The sequence below is a fragment of the Elephas maximus genome, chromosome 27 (genome assembly GCF_024166365.1).
Source record: "Elephas maximus indicus isolate mEleMax1 chromosome 27, mEleMax1 primary haplotype, whole genome shotgun sequence".
NCBI classification, from domain to species: domain Eukaryota; kingdom Metazoa; phylum Chordata; class Mammalia; order Proboscidea; family Elephantidae; genus Elephas; species Elephas maximus.
Window position 1 is genome coordinate 14766497 of NC_064845.1, and position 23160 is coordinate 14789656.

The 23160-nt window shown below is 41.7% G+C and overlaps 1 long non-coding RNA gene across 1 annotated transcript in view; it reads right to left on the minus strand.

Moving 5' to 3' along the window:
- The window catches only part of LOC126068428 (uncharacterized), a 373496-nt gene extending 350611 nt beyond the window's left edge, over nucleotides 1–22885 (minus strand). The window contains exon 1 of the long non-coding RNA XR_007515681.1: nucleotides 22824–22885. This is a non-coding gene — a long non-coding RNA (uncharacterized LOC126068428). The remainder of the gene's footprint in view (nucleotides 1–22823) is intronic.
- Between the last annotated feature and the right edge of the window lie 275 nt (nucleotides 22886–23160).

The window sequence follows — 23160 nt, forward strand, 5'->3', positions numbered from 1 at the left end:
AATGAATTACTTATCCTTTCATAAAGAACGTAGAATTAGCTATCAAGAGCGTGGCTATATAAAAATATACGTCAAAAGAACTTGACACATTATCAGAGACTCCAGTGACCAGCAGCTTCTCTAGAGCCACTGCTAAACTCTGCCAGAGGCATGGCCACTCCCACTGTGTCCATGAACACATAAGAGATGGAGCCAGGAAGAGTGACCTTGGGGACATTTGCAGACCAAAGCAGATGTCACAAGGCTCTAAAGTTCAGCACAATCCCATCCAGAATGAGGAGTAAGGAGAAGTCATATAACCAACATCAAATAAGTTATTTCCAGTTCCTCTAGATAGCCATAAGGTGTAGACAGGCGTACCTAGATACAAACACAATTTATGATAATCGGAAAGGTCACATTGAAGCTTGATTTTTTTTTTTTCCTTCTTTAAGCAACCCTCTAGAACACACTGAAGTAAAGGATAATCAATCATGGAAACAGATGGGCTGTAGAATGTGCTGCTGCGTTACAATGAGTAGAAGGGGGATACGGATAAAGCAAAATTCATGATGCTGAAAAGCAGAAGCACTGCAAACAGCAAAAATCCCTGTGGTCAACCACAGCTGTAAACCAAAGGACAAATATGCCATTCTTGAGGCAAGACCAAAAATGATAGATGCATACATCCCAGGTCATGTGGAGCCCAGACAAGGAAACCATGAAGAGGTACTCAAACAAACCTGAGATGTCAGTAGGCTCGAGAATGGTCTATTACTGGCTCAACAGTACTCGCCTGTTCTTGTGTTAAGAACAATTAAAAAAAAAAAAAAAAAAAAAAACCAGAGTATTTGGATTTGATGAGTTAAAGAGTTAAGTCCAGTTATATGCATGATCAGTAAACCCCTATTCGCCTTATACGTATGTACGCACACACACATATCTATCAAAGATAAGGTAAAACCCATGTGAAATTGTTCACTACAGATTAGTAGTAAACACAAGTAAGCCCCTGTACCTTGCTTATTGGTCGACCTACTCCTGGTCTCAAGCAAACCCAGGCAGCTGGTAACCCCATTTATCCCAAAACCACAACCAAAGGAAGCTGTCAATGAAAAGACTTGAGACTCACAACCACTTAGGGATTTCTGCAGCCTGAAACAATTTCTCAGGCTTTCTTTAGGAGTCTGATTTGGTTTTGTGTGGTGCTTATGTAGGGAAGTCAGAAAAAGGGTAGAAGAATTCATATCCAAAGCTAAGGCTTTGAAATCTAGTGTTCCTCCACATCCAATCCTTCCACCCTAACATATAACACAGCCCAAGGAATCCACTTTGAAACTGAGCAGGAAAAGACGAGGAGCCATTCTTCAGGGTCTTGGAACCATTCTACATGAGTGGTCACACTATCGCCAGGCCTTTTCCAGCCAGGTTCAGCTGCTCTAGAGCAGTAGTGCTAAAGTTTTATCAGCATCAGAATCACCTAGAGGGCTTGTTAAAATGGAGATTGCTAGGCTCCAACCCCAAAGGACTTGGTTCAGCAGGTGTGGGTGAAGCCCAAGAATTTGCATTTCTAATCAGTTCCCAGGTAATACTGATGTTGAGTTCCTGGGACCACACTTTGAGAACCACTGGTCTAGATAACCCTCTCTTCTCCACTCTGGGTAGGAGGGCCAACAAACATCCGCTTTATTCCGTGACCCAAGGCTGTTTCCCAATAAAAAACAAACTCCAACAATGAAGTAATGCAGGATCTTGCTATTCAAAGTGTGGTCCTGGACCAGCAGCAGCCATAATCACATAGGAGCTTCTTAGAAATGCAGACTCTTGGGCCTCACTCTAGATCTACTGAGTCAAAATCTGCATTTTAATAAAGTCTCCCGGTGATTTGCTTGCTCACTAAAGTTCGAAAAGCATTGAGATAGGAGACACTGAGTAAGGGGAAGTCAAACCTGGAACCTGTGTATGAAAAAAACTGCTTAATCTTCTTTTTGGACCAACCTCTATGTTACAACCCTCTCTTACTTTTTCATTAACTTTAACCACACAGCTACAGAGATACATTGGTCACAATGGATAAATCAACTTACTTTCAACATCACAAATAGGAACCTCTGTCACTGACAACGAAGGAGCATTTGCACTGGCTCTAGGAACATAAGGTCTGTTCTCTCCAAGGGAGCAGCCACTCAAGGGAAGCCATCACACTCCACTAAAGACACCTGGACACAGCCAGCAGCCAGACACACCTCCGAATGACTTGCCTTTGCACAGCTCCTTTACCTTCCTGTGGCTCATAGAAAGGTTTGACTCCTACCTGGTTAGCATACTCCACTGCCATCTGGCTGATTCCGACTCATAGCAATCCTATAGGATAGAGCTACCCCACAGTGTTTTCAATCTTTACAGAAGCCAACTGCCACATCTTTTTCCTGCAGAGCCACTGGTGGGTTCAAACCACCAACCTTTAGGTTAGCTGCTGAGCACTTTAACTGCTGTGCCACTAGGGCTCCTGTTCAACTTACTAAAAAGTGACAAGACCCCTTCTGCAAATAGGTCACTTTTTTTGCCTCCAGTTTACATCTCCCAGTAACATAAGGCTAAGTGACCTGTCATTTCTTCTTTGGATTCCCTGAACTAGATGGCTGTCAGAAGTAAAAAATAATAATAATATCTAATATTTACAAAGCACAAGGTATTTGGCAGATATTGTTTTTGTTGTTCTTGTTAGCTGCTGTCTCAGGTCAGCCCCTGACTCATGGCAACTCCATGAACAACAAAAACACTGCCTGGTTCTGTTGCATCCCCAAGATGGGTTGGAGGCTGGACCATTGTGATCCATAGGCTTTTCACTGGCTGATTTATGAAGATCGCCAGGCCTTTCTTTCTAGTTCCTATAAGTCTGGAAGCTCCACTGACAGATGGGTGATGGCTGCACGTGAGGTGTATGGGCCAGGAATCAAACCCAGTCTCCAGCATGAAAGGCGAGAATTCTACTACTGAGCAACCACCACCCCATGATGCTGTTTTAAGCACTTAATATCCACTACCTTCTTTAATCCATGCCACAACCCAGGAGGCCGTTACAATGATTAGTCCCATTTTATTGATGAGGGGATTTGAGACACAGTGTGGCTAATTGATTTGTCCAAGTTCACCCAGCAGACAGATTCCAGAGCCAGCACACAAATAAAGATGTTAAGCCATTATTTTTGCCTTACCTTTTCTTTGCAGAAAATTCTAACTTTTTTTTAATTGCACGGACAGGAATGGTGACCCAGGCAGGAACTCTGTTGCACACAACAGAGTATGTCTCTCAACCTGTCTGTGTCTCAGCTTCCTCCTGTGGTAACTGACATTATAATCAGTGCTCTGCCCCTCCAAGAGGCATTGTGAAAGTCTGGCCCTGCCTGTGTGAACTGTGAAGCGCAGGACAAAAATCGTGACCAAAAGGATGGTATTTACCCAAGGTAATTCACTAATTCTCCTAACGTCCTTGTGAAACACAGGAAATTGACTCTGGATTAATTGTTGGCAACTGTTAAAATGTGATATGCTGAGATTCTATTCTTGTTCTTCAGGTAGGTGGAGGGGGCGTTTCTGCTGCAGAGAGCTGACTCTCATGTGGGGAGGAAATGCCATGCCTATCTGAGGAGTTTCAGGAGAAAAAGAAAAAAATAATAATAAAACAGGGTTGTTCCTATGTGTACAGAGTGCAGCAATGACGGGTGGAAGATCACCAAACTTGTTCCCTCTTCTGCTCGGCACATAGCTAGGTTCCATCTCCCAGCATCCTTTGCAGTTAAGCATGGTCATGTGATTCAATTCTAGCCAATAGGATATGAGCAGAAGTTATGTGTACCCCCTCCAGTTCCACCCCAGGACAACCTCCCCATTGTCCCATCTGTCAGCTGGACCCAGGGAAATTTAGGAAGGCACACATTAAAGATGGCAGAGCCTTTGTCAGCCCGCGTCCCTGAATGACTCCATGGAACAATCCTTATGCACTCACTGGTCCTTCCCAGCCCAGGCATACCTTCCTCAAACTGTTAACTACTTCTTACATAAAATTTAATTTTATTGTTGTTGTTGTTAGGTGCCGTGGAGTTAGTTCCAACTCATAGTGACCCTACATACAACAGAATGAAACACTGTCTGATTTTGCGCCATCCTCAAAATCATTGCTATGTTTGAGCCCATTGTTGCAACCACTGTGTCAACTTAGCTCGTTGAGGTTCCTCCTCTTTTTTGCTGACCCTCTATTTTACCAAGTATGATGTCCTTTGCCAGGGACTGGCCTCTCCTGATAACATGCCCAAAGTATGTGAGACGTAGTCTCACCTCTCTCACTTCTAAGGAGCATTCTGGCTGTATTTCTTCCAAGACAGGTTTGTTCATTCTTCTGGCAGTCTTCAGTATATTCAACATTCTTCGCCACCATAATTCAAAGACATCAGTTCTTCTTTGGTCTTCCTTATTCACTGTCCAGCTTTCACATGCATATGAGGCAACTGAAAATACCACGGCTTAGGTCAGGTGCACCTTAGTCCTCAAAGTGACATCTTTGCTTTTCAACACTTTGAAGAGGTCTTTTGCAGCAGATTTGCCCAATGCAATATGTCATTTGATTTCTTGACTGCTGCTGCCATAGGCGTTGATGAATTTTACTGAGTCACTGAAATGCAAGGATTTATTACACTAACTAGCATTACCCAAACTATTATAATAATCAATATCTCCTTTATGCAAAAATGTGCTCTGTGCAACTTTAAATATGTCACTCAGATTGTTAGAAATGCCCACCTAGGTTAGAAAGCAAACACATCCTTAAGGCCATTAGTGGGGATTTTACCATGGTATATGTGTGAATCTAATTGTTTTCCTCTCATCTCCTACATGGAATTGGCCACACTGAGTAAATGAAAGTTTTGATGAGTGGATAGAAGAGAAAGATTTTGCAGCAAGCACGGAGGAGGAGTTTGGCCATTTTGAGTTCACCCAGTTTCCAAGATTAAAGCAGAGTCAGAAAGTAAGGTGAAATGGCTCTAAGATGAAGTCTCGCTGACTTGACAATTTTTTAAGACGGGCCTTGGGGAGCACAGAGCATTGATCTGAACTTCATTGAAACATACGCTAGGGACCTCTGGTGGCACCACGGTTAAGCGCTGGGCTGCAAAACAAAAGGTTGGCAGCTCGAACCTACCCAGAGGCTCCACGGGAGAAAAACCTGGTGATCTGCTTCTGTAAAGATTGCAGCCAAAAAAACCCGATGGGGCAGTTTTACTCTGTCATATGCAGTTACGTAAGTTGAAAAATGACTTAATGGCACTTACCAACAACACAGGTTGGTAAAAGTTGATCTCAACATATTTACCACAATTTTACAGATTAAGGAAGTGCCATATTTGATTTCTCCAAAGTCATGCTGTACGATTCATTTCCCCAAACCTTCGAGAGCCTACAGATTCCTGTCTTTCCCCATTGCAAGGGCGACAGGCTATCCCCAGCTATTTCAGCTTTCTCTGGCTGATAGCTGCTCCCCAGTTTCCCCCTTCTGCACCCACCCCCTGTGACGGCCTCTGAACCAGCAACTTGGAAATTTGAAACCAATGGAGAAATTTTGAGACATTTGCCTGTTAGTCACAGATGTGGGAAAATACGACCTGGGTGCAATGCCACTTGACCAACTCCTTTGCCCCTTATGGGCATGAACGATTATCATGAAAAGAAAACTATTCCCAAAGCCTTGTGGCACCAGCCCTGGCAGGGAAGAGAAAGAAGTGAGGAAGTTTCCCGTCCTTTGTTCCGGATGCACACATTGGCTAGGCTTTCAGAACCTCAGCAGATCTCTTGGCAAGAGCAACGGTGAGTAAACGCCTCCTCCCCAGCGGGCACAGGCAAGGCCTCCTGGCAAGGACCCTGAGCACATTCATCTCTCTCCAGGCCCTTGTAGGTCTGCTATGTATCTGCACAACAGATGGGGGAGCCTGCTTGCCTGACTGTTGGCTGTTTTATTTCACTCAATAAACATTTATTGAAGATCGACTTGTGCCAGGCCCTATGCTGGGTGATGTTCCATTCATGTCTATGGAAGCAAGCATGCGTTGACCTGCCCACAGGTACGAGTACTGAGAGAATACCTCTATCTGTCTTCTGATCATCACCAAACAACGGGTGAATGTGGGACGGGAATAAGCAACCAATAGCACAACTGGCCAACTTTGTCACAACAGAAATGTAACAGTCTCTTTCACTCTCTCAAACTTTGCTGTGTACAAAAAAAATATGCATCTTATAAAACTGCAGATTCTGATTTAATAGGTCTGTGGAAGGACCCAAGAGTATGCATTTCTTACAAGTTCCCAGGTGATGCTGACGTATCTACTGCATCTGAGGACCCAGCTTAGAGTAGTAAAAGCTTATCCAACGTTCACACTGATCTACTAGTTCGCCGTTGGGTGGGCAGTCAGGAGGCATATTTTTTCAACTCTGTGTAAGCCCATGAGGGAAAAGAGTATATGGAACTCACTTTATAAGGGGCTTACAATGTGCCAGGTACTTTGCCTATGCAAATTCCACTCATTCTCACAGGTAGGCACTATTACATCTCTTACAAATGAAAAAGCAAACCAAACCCGTTGTTGTCGAGTTGATTCTGACTCATGGTGAACTTCTCCACACGGTCTTCTTGGCTGTGATCTTTATAGAAGCAGATTGTCAGGACCTTCTTCTGTGGTGCTGTTGGGTGGGCTTGAACCATCAGCTAAAGGCTAGTGGCTGAGTGCAAACTGTTTGTGCCACGCAGGGATCCTTCTTACAGATGAGAAAAAGTAATTTCAGTATGATAAAGTAACTTGTCTGAGGTTCCACAGCTAATAAGTAGTAAAGGTAAGATTTGAAACTAAATCTCTTTTAAAAGTCATTATTTTCCCACTCTTCAAGTCTGCTCTTTCATCCGTTTAGGCTTTCTTCTGTCTGGAAATAGATTGATCAACATGCCACAGATTCAGAAGTGGAGTGAGTTGCCATCATGTACCCCTTGAAACCAGGGCTTTGAACCAGTTCTTCCCGGTTCAGTCATGGACAACTAAGCAATATCAGAACAGACCTGAATTTGCACAATTTGGGTGAACCAGAACAGTAGCTGATCAGGACAAATTACTGGTCGAATTCCTGCTAGAAACTTACTCTCCCTCTTAGAAAACAAGGGCAGCATATGTGTTGCACAGCAACCAAATCTCTTGACTGTCCGATTTTGCATAGAGGGGGAAACAGCAGTGCCCCACTCGAAGATGGCAGCCAACCATGCTGCTTTGTATGTGTGTCACTCTCCACGGTCCTGGCAATCATCCAACCTCATACATCAGGCTCCTGAAAGGGCTCAGTACATCTCTTCCAAATCTCCCATTCCAGGGCTTTGACTCATATTTTTTCCCATTCCAGATCCCACAAATTGTAAAAATTTGAGTCTGTCCTAGTCTCACTTTGTGGGCCATAACTGAACTGGTTTGAACCAGTTCAAAGCCCTGCTTGAAACTCAGTGAAACCTACCATGCTCAGTAGCATTGCTCATCCTCATTGACCCAATCTTTAAAACAGGGCTATCATTAACACCGTTTGGTCAATGTTGGAAAAAATGCCAAATTAGCTGGATTTTGCCTCCTAGCAACGGCCTGACAGTGATGAACAGGTATCACTATCTAGATGGTGATGGATTTTTGTCTTGTCAGAGCAACACAATAATAATAAAGGCCAAGGGTGAAATTCCTTCCTCTATAAGAAGAAATACTGTGAAGACTATTTACCAAGAGGCCTTTGGCACAACTCAGCAGTCTCTGGAGAAGGATGTGATAATCACTACAGCAGCCCGGCCAAGGATTCAAAATATATCAGGCTTCATGGTTAAAGAATTATGTTTATTGTTTGCTCTAATCAATTTTACTTCACAAAATAAAGAGCAATATATCATTCTTAAGTTTTCGGAAGAAAGGAGTGTCAGGAATCTTACAAATAAAGTATATGTGAAAGAAAATGGGTATAGAGTGTGTTTGTAACTAAAGAGAGGATGTATGACCCACTATTTAAGCTCCTTGGAAACTGTGACCTCGAAAAGGCACCCATGATTTCTCAGGAGAACTATTACTTAACAAAGTCTCCACAATAACAATGAATAATGGTGTGCCAAGGAATATAAATAGAAAAGGATTTAATATATATCCCATAGTTATGAGATTATTGTCCAAGGGAGTCTTGTGCTAATAAGGTCACTTCTTCAATCCCCAAATCAAATTCCTCACCAAATAGTATTCAAATTACTAACCCTTATAAGGAGAGAAGATAATCCTCTATAATTTGCAGCCCAATTGGCATTTATTTTTCTATAAGGGAAATAAAGAATACAAAATGATAAAGTAATTCCATTCTGAAGTAGTTTTTAATGTGCTGACCTAACTATAGCTTTGAATCTATAAAGAGATAGCTTCCATGTTTTGTGTCTAAATACAATGAATCTCTGATAAGAACTCCTCTGATAAGAACTCAAAATGAAAATAACCTGAATTATTTCCCATCACTTGCTTATTTCCATAACGGTAGCCAGTCTTGAACAGTTCTCCATCTTTTCAATCCCTATTTCATTCTATTACTCTCAGGAACGTTGCTCAATAGAAAATCGAGCCAACAAAAATGGAGAATTCTTAATGTATCATTAGGCCCTTGGAGCAAGAAAATAGACTACATCAATTAAAAAAGGGGGGCTTAGGAATATATTTTCTGTCTTCTGATTATTAAAACTAAAAAAAGAGCCATTTCTCAATAGGTTCCTTCATGAACAACTTTATTTGTTAGCTCCATGTAATAATATAAATGACAAAGAATATAAAATTCACAAAATATATACATTAATTAATAAGTAAAAATAATAATCATTTCTAATATGTGTATATTTTATGCTTTTAAATCTATTGCATATCCATTATCATTAATAGATACACAACTCTATATAACTCCAGTTTATAATTATGAAATATGTCTGCTAATTATTTCATTAATAGTAAACCAGTTTATTAGTTATTATTAGTTGTTACACTAGAGACACCTTTTAAAGAAAAACAGACTATTCGGATTAGAATTGTGTAATGAAATTACCCTCTGTTGGTCTAATTATTTTACTTATGTAAAATGTCAGATGGACAGAAGAATTTTCAATTTCAAAATAAGGAGTAGGGTTACTATAGGGTCACTAAGAGTCGGAATCAACTCGATGGCAACGAGTTTGGTTTTTGGTTTGGTACCATTTGGTCTAATCTTTTTTTTTTTCCTTTGAAATCTAGTTCTTAGTGTAACCTTACTATATGTGGTATTTTACCGTCACTTTTAATGCTACACACCTTCTGGAAATTCAAAATTAAACAAGGCCTTTCTGATTCACCACAGCAAGTGGAGGAGGTTACAGTAATTCTCATCTAAACAGCAGTGCTGATCAATTCCAAGTACATGGAAGCTGTAACTGAAGACCAGGTCTTCGCATTAACTTTTCACGTTCAATCAACATTGATTTTATCAATGGGGAGATGCCACGTAACCTTTTTTTTTCCTCTAGTTGTCATATTTTAAAATATAATATTTTTAGAGATATCACCTTAGGTGGAAAAATGGGAAAAAAAAATTCCATGGAATTGTTGAATTAAATATACAATTACTAAAATTCAAGAAAGCAAACTGGGAAACATTCCATTTGATTGGGTTTTTTATTTTTTTTTTGTTTTTAGAGCATTCGCTGTACCCTGACCTCAAGCTAAAACATATATTTTAACGATATTTCATTTATGCTGTCTTCCTAAACTCTCCCCTGCCTCACTATTGCCCCACTGTGCTCCAAAATACTTTGCAAGAACCTGCATCAGTACATGCATGGTGCTTATCTTCCTAGCTCAAAATGACTTCCATGAGGTTAGGCACTGTGCCAATCATTTGTGTTTGTTTGTCTGTTTGTTTCCAGAACCTAGTATATCGGCTAGAACAGAATAGGTGCTCCATAAATACCTATTAAATGAGTCAATAGTGGCTATGCTGAGTGTCATCCTCACATTTGCGCTCCAAGTCACCACATTTTTCTTTCCTCTTACTCATTTTTCATTTTCTTACAGCCCAGTACTAGCAGCAGCAAATACTAACCATTTAGATTTCAAGTACATAAAAAGGATTTATATATGTTGCCTCAAGCATTCCTTTCAAGCCCACAGAGGGTTAGAGAACTGGGTTTTCCGTTTGTTACAAAGGGAACGTAAAGCTCGTAGAGCTCGAGTGATTTAACCGTAATTGTACGGCTAGAATATTGTAGAAGCAGTACTTGCATCCAGATCCTCGGGCGCCAAATCCAAAAGTGTTGCTATGAAACCACAGCAGTGTTCCATGCTGGGAATTTCTGGGAAAGAGGAAACGCCATCCGCCCCAACTAAAGCAGCAATGGGCTGGAGAAGCAATAAAGCATCACTCCAGGATTCAGGTTCTAATTACCTTGCTCCTTTACACCCTCGCTGCTTCATTTATTGAAGGACATAAATACTCATCCTACCTGGGCAGCGCTGTCATTCTAAATCCAAAGAATAAGAACTGATGATGGTTGATAACATGCTAGATGCCCAGATCTAGAATCACGTAACAAATACAACAGCAGTAATGCCCGCGTGGTTGAAATGCATCATTCCAGTTACTCTTCACAGCTACCTCTGATTAGATGCTAATTCTACGTTTTGCAGGTGAGAAAACTGAGCCTCAGAGACATGAAATTATCTTGCCAAGGTCATACATACGGTGAGTGGTAGAGTCCTGATTCAAAATCCAATTCATTTGCCTCATAGGTCTATGCTTTCAACCTCACACCTACGCCTTTGCTCCCAAATATCTGAAGACATTTATAAAAACTTTATACACCTCAAACTTCATCTGCAGAATAAATTTTCTGGATGACTTCATGCACTTTGGGATATTGTAAAAAAAAATAATAATAAAACTTAAAAAGTATGCGTTTTAAAAATTCAAATGGAATTTTGTGAGGATCTGGATTTGTGCTGAAATTATCCAGATAATTCCTTCGTACTTTCAAATTCAGTCCATTGATTTATCTCACTCTAGTCTGATGCCCTCCGCCTGTGAAAATCTGAGAAATATAAATCAAGAAAAAGTGGCTTTCTGGACACTGATATGTGTTTAAACACTTGGGAAACAGCATTATAGAGTTGGTTACTTCCTTGGTTTTCTGTGTGTGTGTTTGTTTTTTACTATAGCATAACAAAAGTAGATTACTTAAGTTGCACTCTTGCAAGCTAAAACTAAGTATCTCATGTTCTTACTGTATTGGAGTAATTTAATATCTTTGTCAATGTTAATCTTTAAATCAAGTATTTTCTACGATATTTATTTTTTCACTCAAACATGAATTTCACTCAGCGTGAATAAAATCATAAATTGCTAACTGGCAGCCCACAACTCAAACTTAATCCCCAAATATGTTAGGTTTCGGTGTTCATAGTACTTTAAATTTTTATTTAGTTGACATTTAAAAAAATAAAGAACCTGGAGATTTCACACACACCCCCAAAACCCAGATTTCTAAATTCTCATTTAAAGTCAAACAATTGTCACGACTAGGCTGAAATTGGAAACCCTGGTGGCGTAGTGGTTAAGAACTATGGCCGCGAACCAAAATGTTGACACAAAGCAGGTATCTGGAGCTGGGTTAGGAATGCCCACTTTCATGGAGCACAAATTCCAAATCCACACTGCTCCCTGTGCTATACGTCCAGCCTACCTCTTTCCCTGATTCCTGACCTTGGAAGGCATTGGAGTGTTCTACTCTAGTACATGAACATATCTTTGTTCAAGCTTAATTTTTGGAGGCCGGTCCTCACAAAATTACATAATCAATTTTTTTAATTTTGTTTAGTACTATGGATGTTTTTAATCTGTAGTGAACTTATTACAGGATGTAAATAAGGCCTCCACGTTCTCTTTTGCCAAAAGTTTAGAGCTTTCCAGTGATTATGGCCATCAGGTCATCTGGTCTGTTTTAGTTGACACGCGTATTCCCAAAGGCTGACCTCATAGGTTCTGTGGTAGGCAAAAATTTTGTCCCCTACATCCTTCACCCTGTGCTGTTGTTCCTGTGAATGTTACCTTACATGGCAAAAGGAGCTTCACAGATGTAATCAAGGTTACTAATCAGTTGACCTTAACATGGAGAGATTATCCTGAATTATCTAGGTGGGTCCAATCTAATCAATGGAGCCCTGAAAAGCAGTGAACTTTGCCCAGCTGGAAGAAGAAGAGATGTGGATAAAGAGGAAGTCAGAGAGATTCAAAGCACAAGAAGGACTCAACCCACCATTGCTATTTTTGAAGATAGAAGGGACCATGAGCCAAGGAATGCAGGTGACCTTTAGAAGTTGAAAATGACCTATAGCTGACATCCAAAAGACAAAGGAATGGGGATCTCTGTCCTACAACCATATGGAATTGAGTTCTGCCAGGAACTGGAATGAGTCTGGAAGCAAATTCTCACCTAGAACTCCAGATAAAAGTCCAGGATAGCCATCTCTTAGCTTTTCGACCTTGCAAAGGATCCAGCCAAATCTGCCTGGACTTCTCAACTATGGAAACTGTGAGATAAAAAACTGTGATGCTTTAAGCCACTAAGTTTGTGTTAATTTGTTACAGCAGTGATAGAAAACTCATACAGATCCCTTTGTTACTAGTGACCCCAATGAGCAGTATCAGAAAAGGCCCCGAATGCTTTATCCATAGCTATCGTTGCTTTTTGCTAGGTATAACTCTGCCATTAATCATTTATATTTCTCGACCAATCGTATTGATTTGGAGCCTGCATTAGTTTTCTGCCACTGCCATAACAAATTAACACAAAACCAGAAAATGAAGGGACCAAAATCAGTGCTGAGAGAATAAATTAGTAACATGTAAATCACATGAAAGCAGAACCTTTTCAATTTAAATTTTTCAGCATTATCTGTATTAGCCATAATATTGAATGTATTGCTGTGAGAGACGAGAAAAAGCAATTTACTCTAAGTTTGACTTCTTTATTAATTATTTATCAGAAGAATACTGCAACCGCCATTATGTAATGGGACATTTAATACAGTTTTAAAATTAAATGCAGAGCACATTCACAGAAGCCATCAGTTTGGGGTTGTCATGAACGGAATTGTGTCCCCCCAAAATATGCGTCAACTTGGTTACATCATGATTCCCAGTATTGTGTGATTGTCTACCACTTTGTCATCTGACAAGATTTTCCTACGTGTTGTAAATCCTATCACTATGATATTAATAAGATGGATTGGCAACAGTTATATTGATAAGATCTATAAGACTGGATAGTATCTTAAGCCAATCTCTTTTGAGATATAGAAGACAGAAGCGAGCAGAGAGACATGGAGACCTCATACCACCAAGAAAGTAGCACTGAGAGCAGGGCACGTCCTTTGGACCCAAGGTTCCTGCACAGAGAAGCTCCTAGACCAGGGGGAGATTGATGACAAGGACCTTCCTCCAGAGTCCACAGAGAGATAAAGACTTCCCCTGGACCTGGCACCCTGAATTTGGACTTCTAGCCTACTGGACTGTGAGAGAATAAATATCTGTTTGTTAAAGCCATCTACTTGTGGTATTTCTGTTATAGCAGCACTAGATGACTAAGACAGGGATCTTCCATTGTCAAAGTATGTTTATTTGTTTTTCAAATAAAATTTTTAAAAGTAAGCCTTATTCCACTAGTGGAAAAATACTAATGAAGACAAGACCATATATTTACTCACTACAAAGCTGTTGAAACTGAACTCATTTCTATGGTCTGCCCCATTTGCAGCCCAGGGTAGAGATGACCCCATTACTCAATGTTTAATATCAGGAAGGTGTGAGATCTGCAATTAAACCTATCCTCCTCCCAACTCCATGCTAAAATTTTCTTCACAGTAGCTGAAATCATAGTTTTGTCTACTTTATTATAGGATGTCCCCAGTAGACTGTCAACCCCAAATGGTCAGTGATTTTACTTTCCTATTCATTGATGGATGTCCATCCTATAGAATGGTACCTGGTACACAGTAGTTGCTCGATAACTACTTGTTGAATAAAAGAACAATGAAAACACTAAGTCAGCATCCAGCAGTTCTGCTAAACTACAGTTATCCTCATTCATCCATTCACTAAATTGTTCCTATACCTTTTGTTTCTAAACCTAATTTTACCAGAGCATCTACACTAAAACAGCAAGTCTTCCACCTCTTTATTTATTTAGCAAACATTATTGAGCACCTTGAATATTTCCTGGCTCACTCGGTAGTAATTCATTCATTCATACATCCATTCATTCAACAAACAGGGCAGTGGATGAGGTCAGACAGGGGGCCAAATCATGAAAAGCCTCTTCGGTTACTGCAAGGTCTTAGGCTTTTGGTAAGGATGAGATGGGAGGTTAGTGGAGAGTACTGACACAATAAGTGACCTCTTTTTATTAACATTTTAATAAAACCAATCTAGTATCTAAAATATATATATATATATATATATATATATATATATATATATATATATATATATATTTTAGATACTATGTAGGAAACCCTGGTGGCATAGTGGGTATACTACAGCTGCTGACCAAAATGTTGGAAGTTCGAATTCACCAGGCGCTCCTTGGAAACTCTATGGGGCAGTTCTACTCTGTCCTATACGGTCGTTATGAGTTGGAATAGACTCCATAGCAAAGGGTTTGGTTTGGTTTTTTTTTAGATACTACGTAAGGCAAGAAAGAATAGAAGCAGGATCACCAGTCAGGAACTGCTGAAATACCCTCATGTTTTTTGACCGCTCATGCTCTCAGGTAATCCAAACTAGGTTCTTGGATGAGCTTCTTTAGGAAACAGTATTCATTTTGGAAACTCTTTTTATAATATCACTGATTGCCAGCTGTTCTTCCTTTTTTACTCAGTCCCTCCCCGTGTATAGGGTTATGTAGCATTGGAGCTGTAAAGAACTGAAGACACCACCTAACCACAACTGCCTCAGTTTACAGAGGAGGGTCCATTTTGCTTACGCCATGGCAAAGGGATGGGCCTGGTTCCAGGCTACCCAGACAAGGCTTATTTCACTTACACGGTGCCATCTTGTTTCTCCTCTGCTCAAGTGCAATGTCCTATATCATTCACTCTCACTAAAGATAAATGATAGCATGTTTGCCCAGAAATTAAAAAGTGTCTTGAGATGGAAAGAATAACATTACTGAGGAGCCTCTTAATCTCTTCCAAAGCCTGAGAGGCTTGGATCATCCAGACTGAAAATCTCATTAGTTTCCAGGCTTCCTCAGTAACCACATTGGAGGGAGAGATTACAATGAGGTACCTTCACCATGTTTTCCAGTAAAAGATATAACCTTAATATCTACTCCAGATGACCTCCCACACTGGTTGAGCCCACAGGGCCAATGAATGCCACTCTCCCCACCCACCATTAATTTGAGGTCTGCCTTATTAAAGCAGATACTATGGCCTCCAGGCACCCCTGCAGCTCACCATTAATCTGAATACATGCTACCACAGCGTAGAACACAGTAAGTATAAGAATCTGAGTTACTACTCCCACATCTAATAGTTTTACAATCTTAGCTCAAGTCTTTGTTCATTCTTTTTCTTCATCTATAGTATGGGCCTTCTGGGGGTGAATAATAAATAAAATAACAGGTATCAAGCATTTAGCACAGAGCCTAGCACATAGCAAGTACTCAGTAAGTATTAGCTATCATCATTTGAGGGTCCCTGGATGGAGCAAAGATTGGTGGCTTGAATCCACCCAGTGGTGCCACCAAAGAAAGGCCTGGCAATCTGCTTCCTTGAGATTAAACCCTCTGAAGCAATTCTACTCTGTAACACGTGGGGTTGCCATGAGTCGAAATCGATTCTATGGCGATGGGTTTGTTTCTTTTAATCATCATTTAAGCCATTACTGTAATTGTCACCTCACTGTGAGATTAGACATGGACCTATGAAAGGAATGTCTGTGCCCAGGAAGCTATCATTTGCCTGGTTTGCTATCTTATATCTTACAATTATATCTAATATAATCTTTATATTACCTGGTGGTAAAGACCACTTATTAGAGACCGTCATTCTAGAGCATGGTAGAGCACGGAACCACAAAGCAATTTTACCACTTCTCTTTCTTCTAACTCTTATATGTTTATTTGTTGACAAGGAAAACTGAGCCAAGAATTTTAAGCCTCTCTCTTTTTTTTAATTTTTAAAATTTTTATTGTACTTTAAGTTTATAAGTCAAGTCAGTCTCTCATACAAAAATTTATATACCCCTTGCTATATACTCCTAGTTGCTCTTCCCCTAATGAGACAGCACACTCCTTCTCTCCACCCTGTATTTCTGTGTCCATTCAGTCAGCTTCTGTCCCCCTCTGCCTTCTCATCTCATCTCCAATCAGGAGCTGCGTCTACTTGAGCCAAGAAGCTCACTCCTCACCAGTATCATTTTCGATCTTATAAAAACAACAAAAAACCCAGTCCAGTCCAATTCCTGTCTGAAGAATTGGCTTTGGGAATAGTTCCAGTCTTGGGCTAACAGAAGGTCTAGGGACCACGACCTCCGAGGTCCTTCTAATCTCAGGCAGACAATTAAGTCTTGTCTTTTTATAAGAATTTGAGGTCTTCATCCCACTGCTCTCCATCAGGGATTCTCTGTTGTATTCCCTGTCAGGGCAGTCATCAGTGGTAGCTGGGCTTCATCTTGTTCCAACTGTAAGCTTCTTGAGACATTTGAAGTGGTAGATGTGAAGACCACCAAGATCAAAAGACAGGGGTAATGTGAAACATAAAAATACTATAATGGTGGAAGCAGGTAGGGCAAAAACTCATGTAGATCTTTCTATTTTGTTTGGTTTTACTTATATGGAGATGATGAAGAAAGATAAAAGAATGAGGGGTAGGAGAAGGGGAGAAAGAAAGGAAAGGAACAAGAAGAGAAAGTAAAGAAGTAAGAAATGAATAGGAGGAAGGAAGAAATTAAATGGTGGAAGAGAAGGAGGGAGGAAGAAAGAAAAAAGAAAAGGAGAATGGAAAATTACTAGGAGTCTGAGTCTACAGCCCAGTGTAATCCAAATGTAAAAGCCAGGACGAGCATTATAATGCTAACAAAGATGCAACGCATTTGCTGTTAAATAAATTCCTCTTCCATTCCTGTGCCTCTTTCAGGAATAGAAATACTTCTATCTTTAGAAAATTAAAACTTAGATTTTTCTTGATCACTGAGTTCCAAGGACATCACTGAAAGATCACTTGAGTCTTGTTGACATAGTTACATTGACGTCATTGCTGCCCTTTTGAGGTAAAACCTTATACCTCACCAATGCACAGCATAGAAAGTTGAAGTATGCTCAAGGATGCCCATTTTGCTTAAGAACACTGGCCTCCTAGTGAAAGAGGGGAAGACCGGTGCAACAAGCACAGTTCTGGAGTTCACACTGATGACCAATTTCACTCAAATGATCTGCCGTCATTGTCAACTCTCAAAAAATCTGTATATCAACACTTAACGTGCTTGATACTCAGTCTCTTATATATAGTTCTAGATTAGGTTCTTAATTAAATGTACTCTTTTGACCAAGGGAATAAAATAGAAAATTCAAGATTAGGATTACTCAAATGTACTTTTTTTTTGTGGTAGAACTTTATCTAACTTCATTTTCCTAAAGTTAAAAGCAGACATAGTATTCCAGATTTGGCAAAAATTTGACAACTGGACATTCTATAATCTGTTGTCTGGGTGTGGAAGCCCATCAAGCATATTTCTCCTTTTATAAAAGACTTCTAACTTACAAGGTATCCAACCTCTTAGCATTAAATTACAAGTCTTTTCTTCCTTGGTATCCAATCTCCAAGTAAATTGTCTCCAAACAAATTGTGTAAAATTTATTTGTAGCAAGTCAGTTTAGCATATATGGCGATACAAATAATTTACACACAAATCCATCACATCAGAACAAATAATAGGTGAGTGGTGATATTGGCCTAGGCACATAGAAGCACATAGATATGAGAAGGGGTAATTGTTAAAATATGTGCCAACTGGTACAGCAAAAGTACTGACCAATCAGAGCAGATGCAGGCTGTAAACCACCCAGACTGGCAGGCTTACTCCTGTGTCTCAGGTAGACACCTGCCCTGAACACAATGTGCATATGAAGAAATATGTCAGAAGTAAAGGGATGAATCTAAGTTTCTGGATTGAGCGATTTGGTGTACGGTGGTGGAATTTACCAAAATGAGGAAGGCTGAACGGAGAATAATTTTAGGGAGCTGGCAGCAATGGTAACACAGACTTTTAATTTTGGGTGTAAGAAGTTGGAGGTGCTTGTGGAATGCAAGCTGGAGAAGTCAAATAGGACAGATAGATATTTCTGGAGCTCAGAGCCAGGTCTAGGCTAGAGACATAAGCTGAGTCAGCACATGGATAAAATTATCACAGGAGAGATAAAAAAAAACGGGGGGGCCAGACTAGAGCTTGAAGGTTGGAGCAATCCAACCTTTAGTAGAGATTAGGTAATGAGGGAGGAGCCAGCTAAGAAATAATAAAAGGCTCGTGAGGAAAATGGGGGATGTGTAGCGTCACAGAAGACACTGATGCCAACAGAAGAGAACTTCTGAAGAAGAGACCAGTCAACTATTTCCAATGCTCTGAAAAGCTGAGTAAGAATGCAACTCCCTAGATCTAATCCCATAGTGGTTACTGCCAACCTCAACAGAAGTTACTTCAGCGAGCAGTGGAGGAAGAAGCCATACTGGAGAAGGAGGGAGGCTAAACGAGAAAGGAAGTGGTGATAACATGTACAGATGAGCATCCCCAGAAATGTGTCAATGACAGGGAGCAGAGACATAAGTCAGGCAACCCAGTGATTGTTTGTTTTTAAGATAGAAGACATAAAAATATGTTGACGTGTAAATTCACAGCAACTCTGATGTAGGGAGATGCTAGTCCCCCACTTACCAGATAAGAAAATCAAGGCTCAAAGAGGTTAAGCAGCTTGATCAAGGTCTCACAGCTCCTAAGAGACAGAACTGAAAGTTAACCCTATCTACCACATTCCAAAGCCCTTCCATGGACTGTGTGTATTTTTGCATTTATTTATCCACATAACTACCTCCCTCACTTTCTAAGTGTAGTGACTGAATCCAACTCATCTTTGAAAACCCAGCAGCTAGTCCAATGTCTGGCAGTTAATAACGGGCACATCATAAATGTATGTTACAGAATATATGAGTTAAGTAACCCAAAATCAGATTTTGGCCTTTAAAACAAAGAAAAGATAAAGAACTTCTCTACAGAACAGTGATATCAAGAACAATGGAGACTTACAGAGAAATCGAGCAGCCTTTGAAGCACTTAGAATGTAAAAGCGATAACACTGAAGAATAGTGACTTTCTTTAACAGTGAATATAGAAATTAAACCGATGTTCAAAATATCCTTTGTTCACATGGTTGCATTTCTCAAGTTTGTAACCAACAAACTAGAAGTTGTCCCAATCGGACACAACCACCAGTCTCCACTGTAATGAACAGCTTACATGGGACTCATAGCAATTGACTATGAGTATAGGACAGAGTAGAGCGGCCCCATAGGGTTTCCAAGAAATGACTGGTGGATTCGAACTGCTAACCTTTTAGTTAGTAGCCAAGCTCTTAACCACTGCCCCACCAGGGCTCCCTTAACATACATAAACCAAAAAAAACAAATCCAGTGCCATTGAGTTGATTCCGACTCATAGCGACCCTACAGGATGGAGTAGAACTGCCCCATAGAGTTTTCAAGGAGCGCCTGGCAGATTCGAACTGCCGGTTAGCAGCTGTAGCACTTAACCACCATGCCACCAGGGTCTCCTTAACATACATATGAGGTCTTTATTCCCACATGGAATCCATTCTCAGGTAATACTGATTGTCTTGCTCTGTTCCCGTTGAGACCATCATATTTGTATAGGAAGAAAAAGTGCATTCAATCATTGCCACATTTTGCATGCCTGGTTTTAATAAATGGATTTTTCTTTAACACTCACATGATTGACTGATCTCCCCAACCACCACACATTTTGCTCAGCTGTTTTGCTGGCGTGTTACTTCACAGCCCTTTTAATACAATTATCCATCGTCCCCTTTATCATATGAGTAAGACAGTAAGTAAGGCCTTTGGCAAAGATCCTAGGGTTAACATAATGCATAGTCGTTTTAAAATCCATGAGGTCTGCTATTTAATATTTATCCAAAAATGTTAGTAACTTAAATTTCTGCTCAAAGAATTTGGTTTATGCTTCCTCCAATAAACTCCTTCCTTCTCAATTTCAGAGATTTTCCCCTTTGAAAGGCTAAATAGGGAAAAAAAAAAGTTTTTCAGTTTCACAATTGCTGCTTGCTAGAAGGCAGAGTGCTTGTTTGGCTTGGTAAAGATTAGCTAGAGAAAAAGTTTAGTGGTCTGCCCATTTCTAATTACATCTGCATTGTTAAAAACTATTCAAATAAGTTAAATAAGATAAGGATGGCTGAAGTAGGTTGAATCTGCATTCCGATTATGGGCAGTTTCTAATCTCACAAAGGTCTTTTTTTGTCTTCTTCATGCTTAATGTAAGTATTACCGCCTAGTTTCTCCCCAATATATCTATAAGCATCGAGTACTTTTTTTTTTCCAAAAAAGGATATACCATACAATTTAGCTCTTCATTTATGCAAATGATGGTAAACAGAATTATAAAGACAGATAATAAACAGCAAATGAGGTTATTTTGTTCCACGCTTTACGTTGTCAGAGTTCTGAGCATGGTTTAGTGTTTTCTATTCATGACTTTATATTACCAAATTACTCCCTGATGGTGTCTCAGATGTGCTTTTGTCTGCAAATGAGAAGGAATAAAATACCAAGACATTAACGTTAAATTACAATCGTTAATGGCGTAAATACGAAAATAATTACTGCATCATACCATCAATTGTTATGGGCTCATTACTGAAGTTCTGGTAAAGCCTTCATTTTCTCGTTACAATTATTTTTTTTCCTTTATATTTTGTCTGGCTATTTTACAGCCCTGACAGGACTTTAGCAACATTCAGCAGTAACACAAGCCATTGAATCCTGCTCAAAGCTTCATTGAAACTTCATTTTAGCTGTATTTTATTGGCGTATATATGCCTTTGACTTCTTTCTGACAGTCAAAAAGTACTTCTGGAGTAGGTGTTGGAAAGATATCTCAAGAAGATTACTTAAAACCAGCAATAAACCTCGGAGAGGGTTTCAGTCTTACTTTAACACCACTAAATACCTTTACTAAATAATGAAACTTATTGTGCCCCATCCTCTAATATTTCAGCTACAGGTTCGTTTGGAATTTTGTTTCGTTTTGGTTTTCGTCTAACATCTCTTTTTTAACTCAATTTATAATTCTACAGCCACCGAGGTAAGATGCTTTTAAATCTCAGCTCTCCTCTTCTTTCTTCTCTTCTGCGCCGCCTCACCTGTCTTCCTCCCGCCTCTCCCTAGCTGGCAAAATAGGGAACACCCTCCATACACACCCAACACACCAGCCGCCTTGCCCTCGGAGGGTCCTCCAAGTGCACCCTTTTGTGTGCTTCACTCTTTGATCGTCACTTAGCCTCTTGCCTGCCAGCCTCAGGGAGAGGGTGGCGGATGGAAACTGGCATTGCTGTCAGGGGCTAGTGGGGGGGGGTGGAAGGGACAGTCCTGCACCACCAGGAGCATCCCCCGCCCGCCCCCCCACAGGCAGAGAAGTCTTCCTGTCACCTGTTCACTTTCAAAGCCAGCTTTTTTGCGCTGGGTAAAACTTATCCCCCCACCCCGCACCCCCACCTCCGGGAGTTTGGGTACAAGAAGGCATCCCGCGCACAGCCATTCCCAAATACCTGGAGAGGGGTGGGGAAGTGCTCACTGGCACGCTATAATTACATACATCCACACTGCCTCTCTTCCTCTGCAATCCCAAGCAGCCTCTTCCAAGCCAAAGGCGCGCACACAGCAAGCATCCCAAGCCGGCTCACAGCCCGGGTTCAGGGCTTCAGCCACCAAGATACTGTCCGCCCGGATCCCTCAGCCCGGTACTAAGCGCCTAGCACTCTCCACCTCCTGCCCTATGCAGCCCAGACGCTGCCGGCTCCCCAGACCCAGCCAAAGCGCCAAACTTTTTCTCGCCCCCCCTCCGGTTCCGAACCACGGGCATCCCGGAGGTCCGTCGCCCCAGCCCCAAGCCCAGACCCCAAAGGAAAACCAGGCGGAGACCCTGCCCTCGTGGGCGCCAGGGTCTCGCTGTGCCTTGCCCCCGTGTAAGCAGAGCAGAGCTAGGCCAGGCAGCGATGCCAAGGGAGCTGGGGCGGATCCGCTGGCAGGTGCAACTTGCCAGCGACTCCAGGGTTCACGCCCTTGGGGACACCCGGCTTGGCCTGATAAGAACAAAGCTGGAGTCCGGGGGGACTGTCAGACGGGAGGCGTTAAGACAATAGCAATAAAGGGAACTTGGGGGAGGACCGCTGCGCAAAGTTGTCTTGGAGTCCCGATGTCCTGAGACCGGCCGTGGGCTCCAGCTGCAGACCCTAAGCCCCCCGCCCCGGGTCCAGCCCCGGCGCATGCAAAACTCCGGCTCGGAAGCCGGTCCCTGGATGCAGTGCACATGCCCTGGGCGCCCAGAGGCAGCTTGGGGCGCAGGGGATGCTCCCCGGCTAGGACAGCAGCCGCCCGGCAGGGGGACCCGCCAGCGCGCTCTCCCGGCTTTACCTTTGCAAAGGCCGGCTGCCTGGGAGTCCGCGGCGCGCCGCCCGCTGGCTGTGCCCTCGCCCCTGCAGCTGCTGCCGAGAGCAGACAGCCCGAGCCGGCTCGCCGCGCCCCGCCCCCGGGCGCCAGGCCCCGCCCCCGGGCGCCAGGCCCCGCCCCTCCTCGGTGGCCTGCCCGGCGCCGAGCCCCACCGGCCCGGTGGGCTTTCCACGCGAGCTGCTGCTGCAGCCGCTTCTGCTCCCGCTGCTGCCTCCACAGCCATCGCCGCTGCCGTTGCTGCGTCCCAGAGCCCAAAACCAAAAGGAGCAGGGACCCCCAACAAGGGACGTGATTGGAAATG